The sequence below is a fragment of the Taudactylus pleione genome, unplaced genomic scaffold, assembly GCF_031769625.1.
Source record: "Taudactylus pleione unplaced genomic scaffold, aTauple2 ptg000154l, whole genome shotgun sequence".
NCBI classification, from domain to species: domain Eukaryota; kingdom Metazoa; phylum Chordata; class Amphibia; order Anura; family Myobatrachidae; genus Taudactylus; species Taudactylus pleione.
In genome coordinates this window covers 5036311-5052522 of record NW_028284556.1, presented here as the reverse complement: position 1 = coordinate 5052522, position 16212 = coordinate 5036311, and the positions used below count along the sequence as shown (strand labels likewise).

Below are 16212 nucleotides of genomic sequence, written 5' to 3'. Positions count from 1 at the left end.
CCGACAAACCCACTGCGGGGAACACATGCAGTCACACAACCATATAAGGAACGAAACAACACGGCAGGTACGCAGCGCTGGGCGGGCGTCCAGTGTCCCCTGTGGAATCGGAGAAAGGGATTTATCGGTAAGTACCAAAATCCTGTTTTCTCCTTCATCCACTAGGGGACACTGGAGTTCAAGACAGTGGGGACGTCCCAAAGCCAACCTCCCGGGTGGGAAGCGCGGAGGACTTGCAGACCCTTTGGCAAAACCGAAAACCAGGATCGCCAAGAACCGTAGGCCCAATGGAAAGGCAAGAGCCGAGGATCAAGTGTCGCAGAGCAGAGGAGACAATCAAAACTCCTTGCTAAACAGCCACAGAAATTCCACAACTTACAGCGTAATGCGAATGGAACAACAGCTAGCGAAAGAACACCCGCAGATGAAAACATCAAAAACAGCGTAAACCCAGCTGAAAACAGACCAAGTCCGAACCATAGTCGAACATAGGAAGCTGTATCAGTCGCCGACAGCAGACCTCCAGCAGTGCTGGACAGAATACATATAGATATACGTATAATAATACCAATTTACAGATACAGAGCTGATCCTGTCCACAGACTCCTAACAAGAGTATACAGGGAGGAAAAAGTCAAGACCGAACAGTCGCCCTGGACCAATCTCGAGGCCCAACTACTACAAGGTTGTCAACCAGCAGAAGGAAGTCTCCAACAAATAGAGATCCCACTGGGTATGAGGCAGAGGCGGCTTTTAAAGGAATTGTGGTCTCAATTCTTTCAGAGGGTCAGACAGCAGTACCACCACTCTGAACAGAAAGATCAAACAGCAACGGAAACCCTGGAGTTATAAATCCCCATACCAGACCACTGGCAGAGTGTCTGGCAGCTCATCAGTTGCCTGCCTATAGAGACATCACTACCGCTTGGGGCGGGTCTCAAACTCGTGTATGGGGCACCTCAGACGGGGACTATACGGCACACGCCCTGTGCCGGCCTGAAAAGAAAACCACAGCAACGACCCCAAACAACAGACAACGTCCCTCATGATGGAAGTGCGTAGTCAGTACAAACTGCTGGCCCGAACATAGCATGAAAAACAACCCGGAAACCCTGGCAGTTAAAAAGCACGGATGCAACAGCCACCCAGGGAGAGCTACCAATATATATGGAAGCATCCCATACAGCAAGGCTACTAGGACAACCATAAAGGTACCCATCAGATACCTTTCAGTGTGATGAAAATATCCAAAGATACTGAACAGGAATCAGGCTCCCAGTGCAGAACATAATGACCGCACACTTTAATGTAAAGAAGTGCCTTAGTCCATAGAAGTGCTACAGTCCTTTATAACTCCAACAAATTCTAGTAGAATAAAGTGACAATTAAGTATGGAATGCTTCACGAAAGTGCGTGTCATCCTTGCAAATCTTCTCTGTATCGTTCCAATCTTTAGAATATGTGCTGCCGAAGCGAGCACTCTCAATGTTGGAACTATGCACCCACACGCCAGGAAAGCTCTAAAGTGTAGTAGAGCCAACTGATTACGAGAGCGGATGGCTGCTAGGACTGCAGCTAGGGTGCGGAAGGGAGACTTGTAATGCCAGGTTGCATGAAATAGTAGCCTCTTCTGAGGAATTAGTGAGGTACCGCTTACCTGTGAGTAACCAGAATCCCTCTAGACGCTATGTAGAATGTCACTGACCCTTTCCCTCTCACAGCAACCCGTCACGTCAGGTATAGAGAGTAGTTCAGTGGGCTAAAAACCAATGCTCTACAGCACGGACTTCAGTCTGACGATGTTGTCTTAGGAAATACTGTAGAAAACTAGCAAATTGTTAGTGGAGACAAGAAGGTTGTCCAACAGGACTCTAAACCTGAGCTTGTTACATTAGGGATGTGTATACATATAGAGATTATACATATACCCCAAATACGGTCTGCTAGTGTATCAGTACAATCATACTTATAATGGTGAAGTGCATATTAAAGGCGGATTTATATAAGACCTTGTACCGGTAAAGATACACACAGAAATTTTACATATTTGATGATGGATCCCCACCAGTGACCCTTGAAAGTTATAGTGATCACAGCGGGAAGGATTCAAAATTGAACCGCTGGTCCAAGGATTTACTTGATACTCACCCAGCTAATCAAGCCAGGCCTGACCCTGCCTATTCGGCGGGTGGCCCTAGGCCTTCAGGCACAGGAGCAGTAACTGCAGTCTGTTGTCATTTAAACAGTTAGGTCCTGAGGATGGTGTAGAACCTGGATTCCCCATGTACTGATAGGAAGTGTATCTAGGGGCCACTTTATAGCCTCATTTAATTGAGATATTGACAAACAATAATCTTGAGTACTAGAACCTATACTGAGAAAGGCACCTGTACATGGACATAGAGTGCCTTAATTATCCCAAGTAAGAAGGATATATCTGGATCCCCATGTAGCGATAACCCCATTTAGGGTTAAAAAATAGGTTTTCCCAATCATTAGTAAATATTCATACAAAGAATGTGAATATATCAGTATATATCCACACGTACACCCAGAGACCATAGTTGCATGAGAAGGCAATCTCTTTGAAAGGAAGAGTTAGTACCAATATAGGACACTTGTCAGACTCCTGCACTAGGAGATTATCATGCTATATTATTATATATACATATATGCACATCTTGCATTCTTAGAGTCCTATAGTTTGCTCCACAATATACAAGTGTGGACATACAAGAAGGCCCCAGGACATGCATAGGGTCCATACTAGAAGCAATGCCTGAGGGAATTGTGACTATCACAATGTAAGCTGCAGAACATGACTCTAGTCTATAGAGCCACCATTTTATATATACGGTATATGGATGTAGTTATTGTACCAAACTACCGCATCAGGAGAGTCCAGTCTCCAATCGCAGGATCCTTCTTTTAAAATATGCTAGGTATCAGACAAAACTGCTAACAGATCCTCCTCTGCCTTTACGGTAAGGATAAAAAGCGATACTATACGCGTACCTACATCAAGATCAATAGGTGACAATAATATTTAACATGAGCAACAGGTAGAGCCATGGAATGAACTGAGCCAAGACCTTGGTTGAGCCCAGGACAAACTTCACTCCAGACATATGTATATGTTCTAAAGTAGGGCTTATGTATAAAATACAAATATATACATACATGTGGCTTACCTCCACGCAGGGAGACTGCTCATGTGCCGCGTGTGGCCGTCATTCTGCTACGGCTTAGGGGGGCAGGATATTTTAACAGCGTGATGTCCCAGACAGGCTTCTGTCACTGGTGTACTCGCCTTATCGGGTGAGCCATTTGAGCTCCAGTTGAACCCGCTTTTTCAAAGTGGGAATCAAAGTGACGACCTCAGTGCAGTATACTGATGTATACAGGTCTATTTGACACAGATATAGATCAATCGGCAGATCATGCGGAGGGTAAGTGACACGGACACAGCCTATGTATTAGGCTGCGGCATGTTCCTCCCTGAGCTAGTGTCAGGGTACCTGGACACTCACTCTATAATAGTGGCGGCGGGACCCATGATATGTAGAGGTGCTGCTCTTTAATATGAGTACTGAGTAAAACTTAATCAAACAGACTCCTGCAGCCATTTTGAGATAGACAATCGTAAAATGGTTATAACTATCCTCTACACAGTAACATGACAATGACGTAGGGCAGCAGTTAGGAATCAGGATAGTTATGGGGCTGACTGTTTTGCAGTGCTCTCTCTTCTAACAATTCATTTTGGAATCTGACCACCATTCAAGTTCTATATGGACCTTGCCGCTGCGTAACTCAGTAAGCAGGAAGACTGCTACACTGCGTGCGTAGGTTTGTAATTCGCTCAGTATGCCTCAGCATAATCTATTCCAGCAGTATACTATTATAGAGACCAAACCAGGTTCTATCTAGATTCTGCCGCTGCCCATATATGCTACTGCTATGCACAGGGGAGTTATACATATATACATTTTGTTATTCCTTTAACAGATTCTACACAGCACAGCGTATTCCGCTGCACCATCAATTCAGTAGACAATACTGGCAATAACAGACACACATATATATATATATATATATATATATATACACACACATATATATATATATATATATATATATATACACATACATATACATACATACACACACACACAAATACATACACATGCAGGAAGGCCCCGCATATACATACATGTATAAACACATACTTGCCCATGTAGGCATGTCATATTACATTAGGCTACCTTGTACTAGCTGCAGTAGCGGAATTGGTATTTAAGGTTACAGTAGGTGTAGCCTCTACAGGGGCCCAGACCTCTCTCTACACTGCCAAGAGTGTAAACCTGCGCTGTACTGCGTGCCAACTAAGCGAGCGGCTTAGAAGCAATTGCGGCACCTGCTCCCCAGGAGTAGTAATGGCCGCCGGACCTAAGCCACGCCTCCGCACCGCCGGGAATAGCGCTAACTTCGTTACAGTTCCCGCTAATGGCAGGCATTTGGCGCTACACCTCCATTTTGGGAGGGCTACTGCACGCCCGACGGCCTGTCAGCGCTTCATGATCAGCGGTGCAGCGTCTCCTCCTCCACAAGAGGGAGAACATGGCTCTGTCCAAGCGCGCCCACAACAGCCACGCGGGAGACCAACCAGGCGCTTGCGCAAGCACCGGCGCCGCGACAACCGCCAAACCACAGACAGCCGCGCCGAAGCGGCGTCCAAGCGCGCCCGTCAATGCCGTCGCCGGAGCCTCCACGGCACAAGCCCCGGCGCGGCCACAACCACTGCACGCAAAGGCACTCACAGTGACCCACTGCAGACGGTTCTCCCCTCACCAAACAGGAGGGGGCACCAGTGGCCAGCAGAGACCCGGCCGCCGACTGCAGAGTGCAGCGGCGGGTCACGCAAGCAGCTCCGACACCGCCAGTTCACCGACAGGGGGAAGGAGGCTGCAACAGCCGCTGCGCTGTTCCTGAGCCCAGCGTTTTTGGCCCACCACTCCAGCTAGTCAGGAGTGGTGGGATATACTTACGGACTGCTGCGGCCGGGATGCTGGGCTGAGGGGGCGGGGAGGAACCCGTGTTATTGCCCCCTCCTCAGGGTCACCGGACACAGGCTGCAGTAGCCGTGTGGTGCCCTCCCGGCGGCTTGCTTGTTAAATAAACATAAAAAAATATGAAAAAAAAAATATGAAAAAAGGCTGGAGACAGCCTGATGTGCTACCGGCTCTCTCGGGCACATTCTAAAAACTGGGGCTGATGGGGCATAGAGGGGGAGGAGCCAGTCACACTTCTGAATTATTTAAAGTGCCAGGCTCTGCTCTACCACCGTCTATACCCCACTGTCTTGAACTCCAGTGTCCCCTAGTGGATGAAGGAGAAAAAATGAGCACACCACCCTTCTCCAAATAAAATGTCGGAACCAATTGAATACGAAAAATCTCGCACCTGCAGGTGCAAGATTTTTGGTAACCTCGCGCCTAATTGAATATGCCCTTTTGGGTCTACCTAGAAAAGTGTGTGATTTATTCTAAGGAAGAGGAAAAGTTATCCCATCTGATCTGATTCTCAGAAAACAATGATGCCTCAAGTATTAGCTACAAGGTAGATGCATGAGATGGGCATCAGCGCTGGTGGGCTGACAGGTAAAGCATAGCTGGTGCCACCAGTAGCTGCCATGCTGCTGTCACATGATCACCTGTTGCTGTAGCAATGCTGCTGTTAACTTTCAAAGCTCAGAGTGACAGTTGGTAGTCAGAGAGGCAGCTGGACCGTTGGCAGGATGGCGTCACATCTGGAGGAAGCCAGGAGCATAGAGGAAGAGGAGTTTTCCATCTATAAGAGAAGAAAGAAGGGTTTAAAGAAAAGGAAGATTTTTGACAGCTCAGAAGAGTCTGGGTCCATCAAGAAGGCTAGAAAGATACCATCCACCGAGTCCCATGAGAATGGAAAGAAAAGGAGCCTGCGTGTGGAAGACGGATATATAGTCATTGAAGGCTCTGATGATGGGAGCCATAATAATTGTTCTGTGGATAACACCAACCGAAAGAGGAGACCATCAGCTGAGTCGCAGAATAACAGAAAGAAGATGAGCCTACGTGTGGAAGATGGCTATATAGTGATAGACAGCTCTGATGATGGGAGTCTGAAAAATTGTTCTGTGGATAACATCAACCGAAAGAGTGATAAGAGGGGGAGGAGCCAGGACAAGAAAGAAGAAAGTGGCAAGGACAGTGGAAAGAGTGCAGACAGGAAGAGACGGAAAACAGCTGGAGAGGACATAGAGAGCAGACATGGTGACTCTAGAAGGAGACAGGAACGAGCAGGTATGGCCATATCAATATATAAGACATTCAAATTGGAATAAGAGAAATAAAGTAGATGGATATAAAGTACCAACCAATCAGCTCCTAACTGCCACTTTACACTGTTTGAGAAATGACAGTTAGGAGCTGATTGGTTGGTACTTTATCTCCGTACACATTATCTCTCTCCAAGGGTTTGTACATAGACCCCAAAGTGTAGTATATAAAGAAAAAGTGTACCTTGCAAATAAGGCCCATCTCACATATACTATGAAAATTAAGTACAGAGATAAAATGTGTCTTAATCAATAAAGAAACTGAATTTATATGGATAAATACATGCATTAATAAATACATTTAAAATTAAAAACAGCAGTAAATTAGTGCCTGAGCAGTGGCCCTTTTTGTAAGCTGTAGGTGGAAGTTATACTTTAAATGAAAATTCCACTTAAAGCGGGTGATGCAGTTCAACATGATTGCCAAGATGTGCCATTTGGTGCTGTACATCACGACCAGCATCACTGTAAGTTTTTCCCATAGATGTATGCAGGATAATTGTGACAATCAGGGTACCTTATATGATGGATATGTGTGCAGCTAATGACCACGGTGATGTTCAGTGCCATATCGCTATGTAGTGACTCAGCTCCTAAGTGTAATATATGGATGTTTGTATACCAGTGTAATCTATGGCTCTTCAGCTATTTTGGAATTACAATTTCCAGCTTGCTCTCTGTCAGGATATGCTGTACATTTTACTTCAACTACACTGAAAAGCCATAGCCACTGATAAAAGTAAAGTATAATTCATTGAAGATCCACTTACAGTACAGCTTGTATTCTGGATAGAAATGTGTCCTCATACATCTAGCCTCCTTTCGCGTTAAACAGTCCTTCTAATCGCGCCTAGCAGCTTCTGCTGATTAAAATGACATGCAGCATGCCTATGTTCTCTGTGTGTCTGCTACAGCCGCTGACATTGCAACACAGCATTTCTCATGCAGATACACCCAAAGACGCACAGAGAACATAGGCATGCTGCATATCATTTTAATCAGCAGAAGCTGCTTGTGCTAGCTATTCGCATCACTGTGTGAATAAGACTCATTTAAAGGTAAAAAGTTGCACAAAAGACGATCTGCACTACCAAGGCACATGGAGCTCCTGCGTTATGTGTGGCGCGACTTGTAGCACATGGAGGACACATCTGTACTTGCTATCTATAGCTTCTCTGGAGTAGTGATGGGGAGCGGAATCCTTCCACATGCGCAATGCCAGATTAAGGTCCAAATGGGTCTGCAGCTGAAACTTATTTAGGGCCTATTTAGGGCCTATGTGTGCTGCTACAGGGGGTGTGACCAGCGCTGTTGCGGTGTGACTAGTGATATGGGGGCGTGCCCAGTGTGTGGTCTGCACCAGGGGTGTGGTCTGGGGTGTGGGGTCTGGCTAGCTCCACGGAAGGCACAGCTAGTGCCTACCTTCAACCACTTTACATGGAGCAACTGTATAACAAAAATGTTTTCTTTCTCTGTATTGTGTACCTTTGCCTGAGTGCCAGAGTAGTTTGGGTTATTACAAAATAATAAAATGTTCACTGATCATTGCCATATTTCTGTAAGTGTTCATCCCACATCCCTAGCCACTGAAGTAAATTTGAAAAATAATACCCCTTGTCATCAAATTACACCAGAGCTAAAACCCAGGTTATTGCTGGGTCTACCCAGGTCGCAGCTCAGTGTAAAAAGGTCCTTGAAAAATAACCCGGGTAAAGTAACCTGGCAATCCAACCCAGGTAGCTACCAGGGTCGGACCCAGGATGGGCCTGGGTAATGATGCAGTGTAAACAACGCAACCCGGGTTATCCGACCTGGGTCATGCCTAAAATGAGCTGATTGGTGGTTGTGGAGCAGTCACCTCGCACTTTTTATGACCTCACATGTTTAGCAGGGCTGACTCAGGTTCAGTGTGAACGGGGCAGACCTGAGAATAACCCAGATCAATGGTGCTGTGTAAATGGTGTCTGACCTGGGTTGGAACCACATCTGAAAACCCAGGTCGCACCCGGGGTTTTGGTGAAAAAGAGGTATAACTGTGTCCGTCCTGAGTTTTCAAACACTGTTCCAACCTGTGTTATAAATGGGTCAGACCCCTTTCACACTGCACCTTGAACCCAGGTTATTCCTGGGTTGGCCCCTTTCACACTGAACCTAGGTCTGCCCTGCAAAACCTGTGTATGCCATTAAAAATTGCAGTTTTTCAGGCTCACAAAGATGAAATCATAAAAACTGTGATGACTGCTCACTGAAGCTCCATCAGTAACATGTGGTATGCCGTTTACACCGCACCGTTACTCGGGTCCTTCCCGTGTTTGACCCTGATAGCTACTAGGGTCAGATTCCCGTGTAACTCGACCGGGTTATTTTTCTTAGACTCTTTTACCCCAAACAACGACCCAGTTTCATTTTTATGTTACCTTTTATGTTTATGGAAAAGTGAAAGTACCCTTTTGGAAAGTCAAACCCTTGTACCTTGAAATTGCACTGTCTGGAAATGTTAATTTTCACCCTTTGTATGAGCAAATGTTTAGTATCTACAACCTACATATCAAACTTTTTCTGTGCTGCCTCAGAGGCTCAAACACAATATACAATCTTTTCCCATTTAGCGACAACAGTCACACAGTCATGGTATGCTACTGCCAATTACAGATACATATTACCGTTCTGTAACACCCTACGCCAGGGGTTCCCAACCACGGTCCTCAAGACACACTAACAGTCCAGGTTTTAGGGATAGCCATACTTGTGACTTAATTGGTACCTCAGTTATTTTGATTTAACCATCTGTGCACAATCATGGATATCACTAAAACCAGGACTGTTAGTGTGCCTTGAGGACCGAGGTTGGGAATCACTGCCCTACGCTATGCCCAGATCTCCCACATCCCGGCATATATATATTTTCACACATACTGTATATACATACATCTAGAAATGTTATTTATAATATGTGGTGCATGTTGGGGATATTTATATGTAAGTGTATACAGGGCTGGTTCTACACCATGTGAGAGCCCAGGGCAAAAACTTTCCTTTGGTGCCCCCCCCTCCCCCTCTGTTAAATAAATGTCTTTAGGTAAATACTGTAGAAAAGAAATGAAAAACAAATATGCAGGACCGCTGGCAACCACACCCACTCTTCTTCCGCGGGTTCCTCCACTTTCAACTCCATGGACAAGCCTATGGTTATAGACACATGTATAAAGTTAGAATGACAAATACAGTTACAGAGACACATATGTACAGTTACACAGACACATACATTTACAGAGACACATATGTAGTTATTTGGGGCTGTATTTACTACAATCCGCATTGCGAATTCAGGCAATATCACAGGGATTTACTAAAAATCGCTTACAGGGACATAGCTTGCAATAAAGCTCTGTCCCTGCGAATCCCCTCCGCAGCCTTATCACGGTATTTTCGCAAAAAGTACCGTGAGAAGTGCCCGCACATGCGCTGACCAGCCGCCGCTGCTACCCACCCCAGCGCTAAGTCCCGCCCCCCCGAGATTGTGGACCCCCCGCGACCCCCCTTCCCTTAATTGCCTGCATGATCTGGGCTCTGGTGATGTCCTCCATGACTCCGGTCAGCTGACATCCCATACTCCACTGGGATCCGGTCACCTGATGTCTGGGACGCAGTGCAGTATGGGAGACCAGTTGACTGGAGGGAAGACATCACGCGAGCACCGAACTCCGGTCCCTAGACTCAGGTAAGTAAATTTTTTATTAACAATTTTTTTTTTTTGCAGTGTATCAGCATGTGGTCTGTTTAGACCACACAGCTGATCACTGGGGCCGGCCCAGGGCTCTGCTCTGCATGTTAGAGCAGAACAGGAGTACAGTAACCGGGGGAGACCCTGGATAATGCCACCTCCAGATGGCGTTATTATCACAGGGCTTTCCCCTGGTATTTTTTTCACAATTTATTTTTAGTAACTTGCACACAGATCGCATTTCCCAATACAATTATGGGAAATGCGATCTGATTACTAAAAATAAGTGATACTTAGGGGTTGGAGTAGAATTTTACGAATTTTACTCCAATTGCCCTTTAGTAACTTTAGGTCAGGGCTTGACAAATTTTTCGAAAACCTAGGAGCCAGGATGAAAGTGTAGGAGCCAGACCCCCCTTCCCCCGGGGCAGCATTACTGAGCACCTACGCCCCAGGCATCCAACCCCCATGGCCACACCACTAACGGGGTACCCCTGGTAAACCACCCTCCCACAGCCACATTATTGAGCAGCTAACCCGCCTCTCCAGACATCCATCCTCCAGAAAAACCACCCCTCCACAGCCAAAAAACCCCGGACAAGCAAAACCACCACCGGCAGTGGCCGAACTAGAGAGTGGTGGGCTCAGATGCAAGAATATGCTCTGGGCACCCCTATGCAGTTCCCCCAGTAGTGGTCCCCCTATGAAATGCCCCCAGTAGTAGTCCCCCCTATGCAGTGCCTCAGTAGTAGTCCCCCTTCTGCAGTGCCTCCAGTAGTAGTCCCCCCTCTGCAGTGCCACCAGTAGTAGTCCCCCTATGCAGTGCCCCCAGTAGTAGTCCTCCTATGCAGTGCCCCCAGTAGTAGTCCTCCTATGCAGTGCCCCCAGTAGTAGTCACCCCTATACAGTGCCCCCTATAGTAGTCCCCCTAAGCATTGCCCCTAGTAGTCCTCCCCTTGCAGTGCCGCCAGTAGTAGTCCCCCTATGCAGTGCCCCCAGTAGTACCCACTATGCATTGCCCTTAGTTGCGCCCCCCTATACAGTGCCCTAGTAAAAAAAAACCTTATACAGCGCCCCCAGTAGCGGCCACCCCCCTATGCAGTGGCCCCAGTAGCGGCCACCCCCCCTATGCAGTGCCCCCAGTAGTGGTCCCCATATATAGTGCCCCCAGAAGTGGTCCCCCTATGCATTGCTCCCAGTAGTAGTCCCCCCTATACAGTGCCCCCAATAGTAGTCCCCATTATGCAGTTACCCCAGTAGTAGTCCCCATTATGCATTGCCCCTAGTAGTGGCCCCACCCTGTACAGTGCCCCAGTAGTGGCTGCCCCCATACAGTGTCCCCAGTAGCGGCCACCCCCCTATGCAGTGCCCCTTAAAAAAAAAGAAAATTCAACTTACCTGATCCACGCTGCTGCCATGGACCGCCGCTGTCCTCTCCTCCTGGCCGCTCTGCACCATGGGAGAGACGTCATGACGTCTCTCCCAATCTGCTGCGGGTGAGCCGGAAGGCGGAGCTCATGAGTGAGCTCCAGCCGGCTCACTCCGTGGACGATGCAGCAGCCAATGAGAGCCTGACAGACTCTCATTGGCTGCTATAACAAACATACAGCTGCCACTGGCGGCTGTGTGTTTGTTACTCTGTAGTGTGGACTGCACTCGCGGTCTGCACTACAGGGCCCGGAGGTTGCTGAAAATCTGGTCGCCATGGCAACCTGGCCCCCGGGTTTTGTCGAGCCCTGCTTTAGGTGAAACTAAAATAATGTGACAAGGGTGTGAAAACACCCTTTTTCACTTTATTTTAGTAAAAATAATGATAATAAATAGAGCCCATGGACACATACAATACAGAGACACATATGTACAGTTACACAGACACATACATTTATAGAGACACATATGTACAGTTACACTTACTGATACACAGTTACACAGACACATACAGTTACGGAGACACATATGTACAGTTAGACACATACAGTTACACAGACACATACAGTTGCAGAGACACATATGTACAGTTACACAGACACATGTATACATACATACATACATACACATACTATATACAGTTACACATACAGTTACAGAGACACATATATACAGTTAAACAGACACATACATACATACATACATACATAATGTATACAGTTACACAGACACATACCGTACAGTTACAGGGACACATATGTACTGATACATACATACATATACATTTATACAGACAGATAGTTACACAGACACATATGTATACATACATACATACATACATACATACTATATACAGTTACACATACAGTTACAGAGACACATATGTACAGTTACACTGACACATACATACATACATACACACTTATACAGACACAAACAGTTACAGGGACGCATATGTACAGTTACACAGACACACAGTTACAGGGACACATACATATATACATACAGTACATACAACCATACATACTTACTGTACATACATACAGTTACACAGACACATATATACAGTTACACAGACACATATATACACAGAGACACATGTACATAGTTACACATACTGGGGTAATACAATATAATGTAATGTCCCTCATGCCTCACAGTTGTTGACATTGTGGACCGTGGCAGCTCCTCCATCCCTCCTATCTCCCATGTTACATTGCAGGAGTCAGGGCTGTGCCCTCTGCTTGGTTGCCCCACCCCCTACTGGGACACTGCCCCCTCCTTCTCCTCATACCTTCTGCCTGCAGGGTAGTTTCACTCAAATAATGACCAATTGCAGGTAGCAACCAATCAGCTCCTGCCTATTATTTTATAGACTGTACTTAATAAATGTTACTTCAAAGCTGATTGGTTGCCATGGGCAACTTCTCCACTGGTCCGCTTCACTACGTTTTTCACTGCTTGATAAAGAAACCTAATCTCTACCCAGGTGACGGTGGAATGCAAGTTCGAGTCTATTAATTTTCATTGCTTTTTGCATTTATGTGAATATTGTTGATTTTATAGTATTATTTCTTGATATATAATGCTAATGGTTTTTTTTTGTCATTTTTTTATATATTGTCCATTTTAATTTTGTTGTATTCACATGCTTCAGTAAAGAAAAATTATATATATATATATATATATATATATATATGTATATGTACAAATACAGCAATGATCCGCCACTCACAGGGTTAAATATTGCACAAATCTTGCTCCGATGCCTTCCTTATAGGGAACGGCGTCCCCACCATATGCAGAAACAAGAAGACAGCACTCAGAGGCTTTTCAGTATGTTAAAAATCGTGCAGTGGTTTATTGCAGAAAAACCATCATTGACGTTTCGGGGCAACACGCTCCTTCATCAGGATGTCAAGATGTATAGTCACGGTAGCGGCACTCTGGACGACTTAGGCCAGTATTCAATTAGTTTCGCACCCGCGATACTTTTCCGCCTGCTGGCCTTTTTGCCTACATCACATGTTTTAGGTGCGGAAACTTATCGCGCACGTCCCCGCCGTATTCAATTCCAAAGGACTCGAAAACGGAACAGGTGGAAAGTGCTGTAAAAAACGGGGAAATTAGCCTGACATCCCCCCAAAAGATGCACTAACATTGGGGATCACTATAGATACCCCCAATTAACCCTAATGAAGGTATTTGGGGTACTTAAGTTGTGACAATTGGCTCCAATTAGCGCATTAACACAAGTGGTGAAGAATAGCATTAAGCAATATTTTTATAAAAAAATAACTACTCCCAGCAAAATTGGGGTACATGAAAATGGGCGCTTACATATATTTAAATTGTTAAAGTGAATTTTTAAATCACGGAAAAAATCCACCTTCCGCAAGCACCTGCATTCAAAAAAACACCTGCCCCATACTTGGGGACTCCCCAGAAGTCTATTTTGCTAGTTTTTAAGTTTGTCCCCCAACTTTGCAGTTTTTGCCCCCAAAATGAAAGTACTTTTTTGGGGGTGTTTTAAAGTACTTTTTTTTTTATTTGACACAGTTTACCTTTGGGGACTGTCCCAAGGGTGCAGGGGGGTTTGCACCCCAAAACCTCAATTTTGCACTTTTTCCGCCTGCTATTCATAGGCGAAACTTTTTCGCCTATTACATTGCATTGACTTTCCGCATACGCGAAAAGTCTTTGCAATTGAATACGGTGATACTTTTCCACCTGGTGAAATGACATCATCCGCGATACTTTTTCACGGATTCCAACTTTTCACCACCAATTGAATACGGGCCTTAGAAATAATCCACTTCATAACTCCATTATCGGTTCTTTCATCAGGTTACCAGAACCGATAAATTAAGATCTAAAAAGTAATTAAACAGTACCGTGACCATTTGTTCCTTTCCTGACTGGGAAAGTTAATTGGAAGGCACCGGATGCACTTAGCAAGCTATGGAGTGACGGCACTACACCAGGGGCATATCTATAATGGGTGCAGAGTGTGCATGCACACGGGCCTCTGGGTCCAGGGGGGCCCACACCGCACACCCTGCACCCATTATAGTCTTTTTACTTACCTGTCCGTTGTCTCCAGACTGCTGCTCTGCAGTGCTGGTCCGGCACTGAGTCTGCACACGGACCCCTTAATCTCTTAAAATGCCACTGCACTTCAACATATATATATATACATATATACAGGGCCGTAACTAGGATAGTGCGACCAGTGTCATGGCACAGGGCAGCACAGGGCAGAGGGCGCTGTTTGGGCCTGTCAATTTTCCTGTTTATTATCATTCTCTCTTGTAGCCAAGGGTGTTTCTATAATGGGTGCAGCACACCGCACACCCTGCACCCATAGTTTTACTTACCTCCCCTGAGTCCCACATCGGCCCGGGGTCCAGCGCTGTAAATACGACTGGAAAATGGCCGCCGCTCATCTTTTGCGCATGCGCAGTACAGGGAGAATGGCTGCTGCAGTCATTTTACTTTATAGACTCTGGGCGCACTCTAGTGCCCAGAGTCTATAACTCCGGCGCTGGCCGCGCACAGCTCAGTGCGCTGCCGGACAGAGTGGAGGGACCACGTGTCGGAGACAGCACCCCCTCCTGTCTAGAAACGCCCCTGCTTGTAGCTTCCTCTTCCCTTATCCCCAGCATCTCCTGGCTGCCCCTATCTCTTCCCTGGCCCTTCCCCAGGAGGCCATGTACTCTCATGACCCTATTTAAAAAATGGGGGGGGGGCACCAATGCTCTCTCTGGCACAGGGCCCAAAAAGTCTAGTTAAGGCTCTGTGTGTATGTGTATATATATATATATATATATATATATATACACGCACACACACATACTTACAATGACTGCAATCCACTGTAAGATCATGAACACAGACAGAGCAGCATCGGTGCCAGATATTACGCTTACCCATACTTAGTAGCACCTGATTAGTACTGCTAGATTGATTGAGCAGCTGCCATTTTTGTTTGTCTGACCCATACTTAACTACTCTCCCAGAATGTCTGTGAGGTTCCCAAAACACAGGTGTCTCTCCTGGATGCCCGGGAGAGTAGACAAGTCTCACGGCCTGTGGCTGCCCAGCACTGCCCACTTCCTAAGTTAAGTGGGCGGTGCGGAGACCGATATATCTATACATGCTAAATCGCATCATTGTAATCCCGCCCTGCTTCACAATGCTGGTAATCACGTCATTGTAAAGAAGGGGTTGGGGCCACATTGGCACAATAACACCCCCACACCGCCCACTTTTTCCACACCATGCCCCCAGCCTTACCGACCTGAGACATGAGAGAAGATTCTTTAGTTATGCATGTAGACTTCACCTAACTTCTCTCCTGCTCTGGACAGCTCTGCCTCTGCGGCTCCAAGGACAGCGCTCTTACTTTTTTCATTATTTCAGTACCCAGCTGCCCTCTCAGTTCCTGAGGTAGAGGTGAATGCGCAGTACTTTGGGTGGCTGGGGGCATGACTTTATGCAGTGAATATGTATGGGTGTGATTTTGGGTGGCTGGGGGTGCGGCTTTGGCCAGCCAAGTTGAATGGGTGGTGAATTAGATGGATAGAGGCAGGCTTTGAACACTCAACTGGATGGGTGGAGCCAGTTCCATAGTGAATCGCCTGGGACCTGTTATTCTCAGGAAGCATGGCCTAATCGATGGAGA

The 16212-nt window shown here is 46.2% G+C and overlaps 1 pseudogene; it reads right to left on the bottom strand.

The window, feature by feature from the left end:
- Positions 1-1385: 1385 nt before the first annotated feature.
- LOC148521868 (U6 spliceosomal RNA) lies at positions 1386-1480 on the bottom strand (annotated as a pseudogene).
- Positions 1481-16212: the final 14732 nt, after the last annotated feature.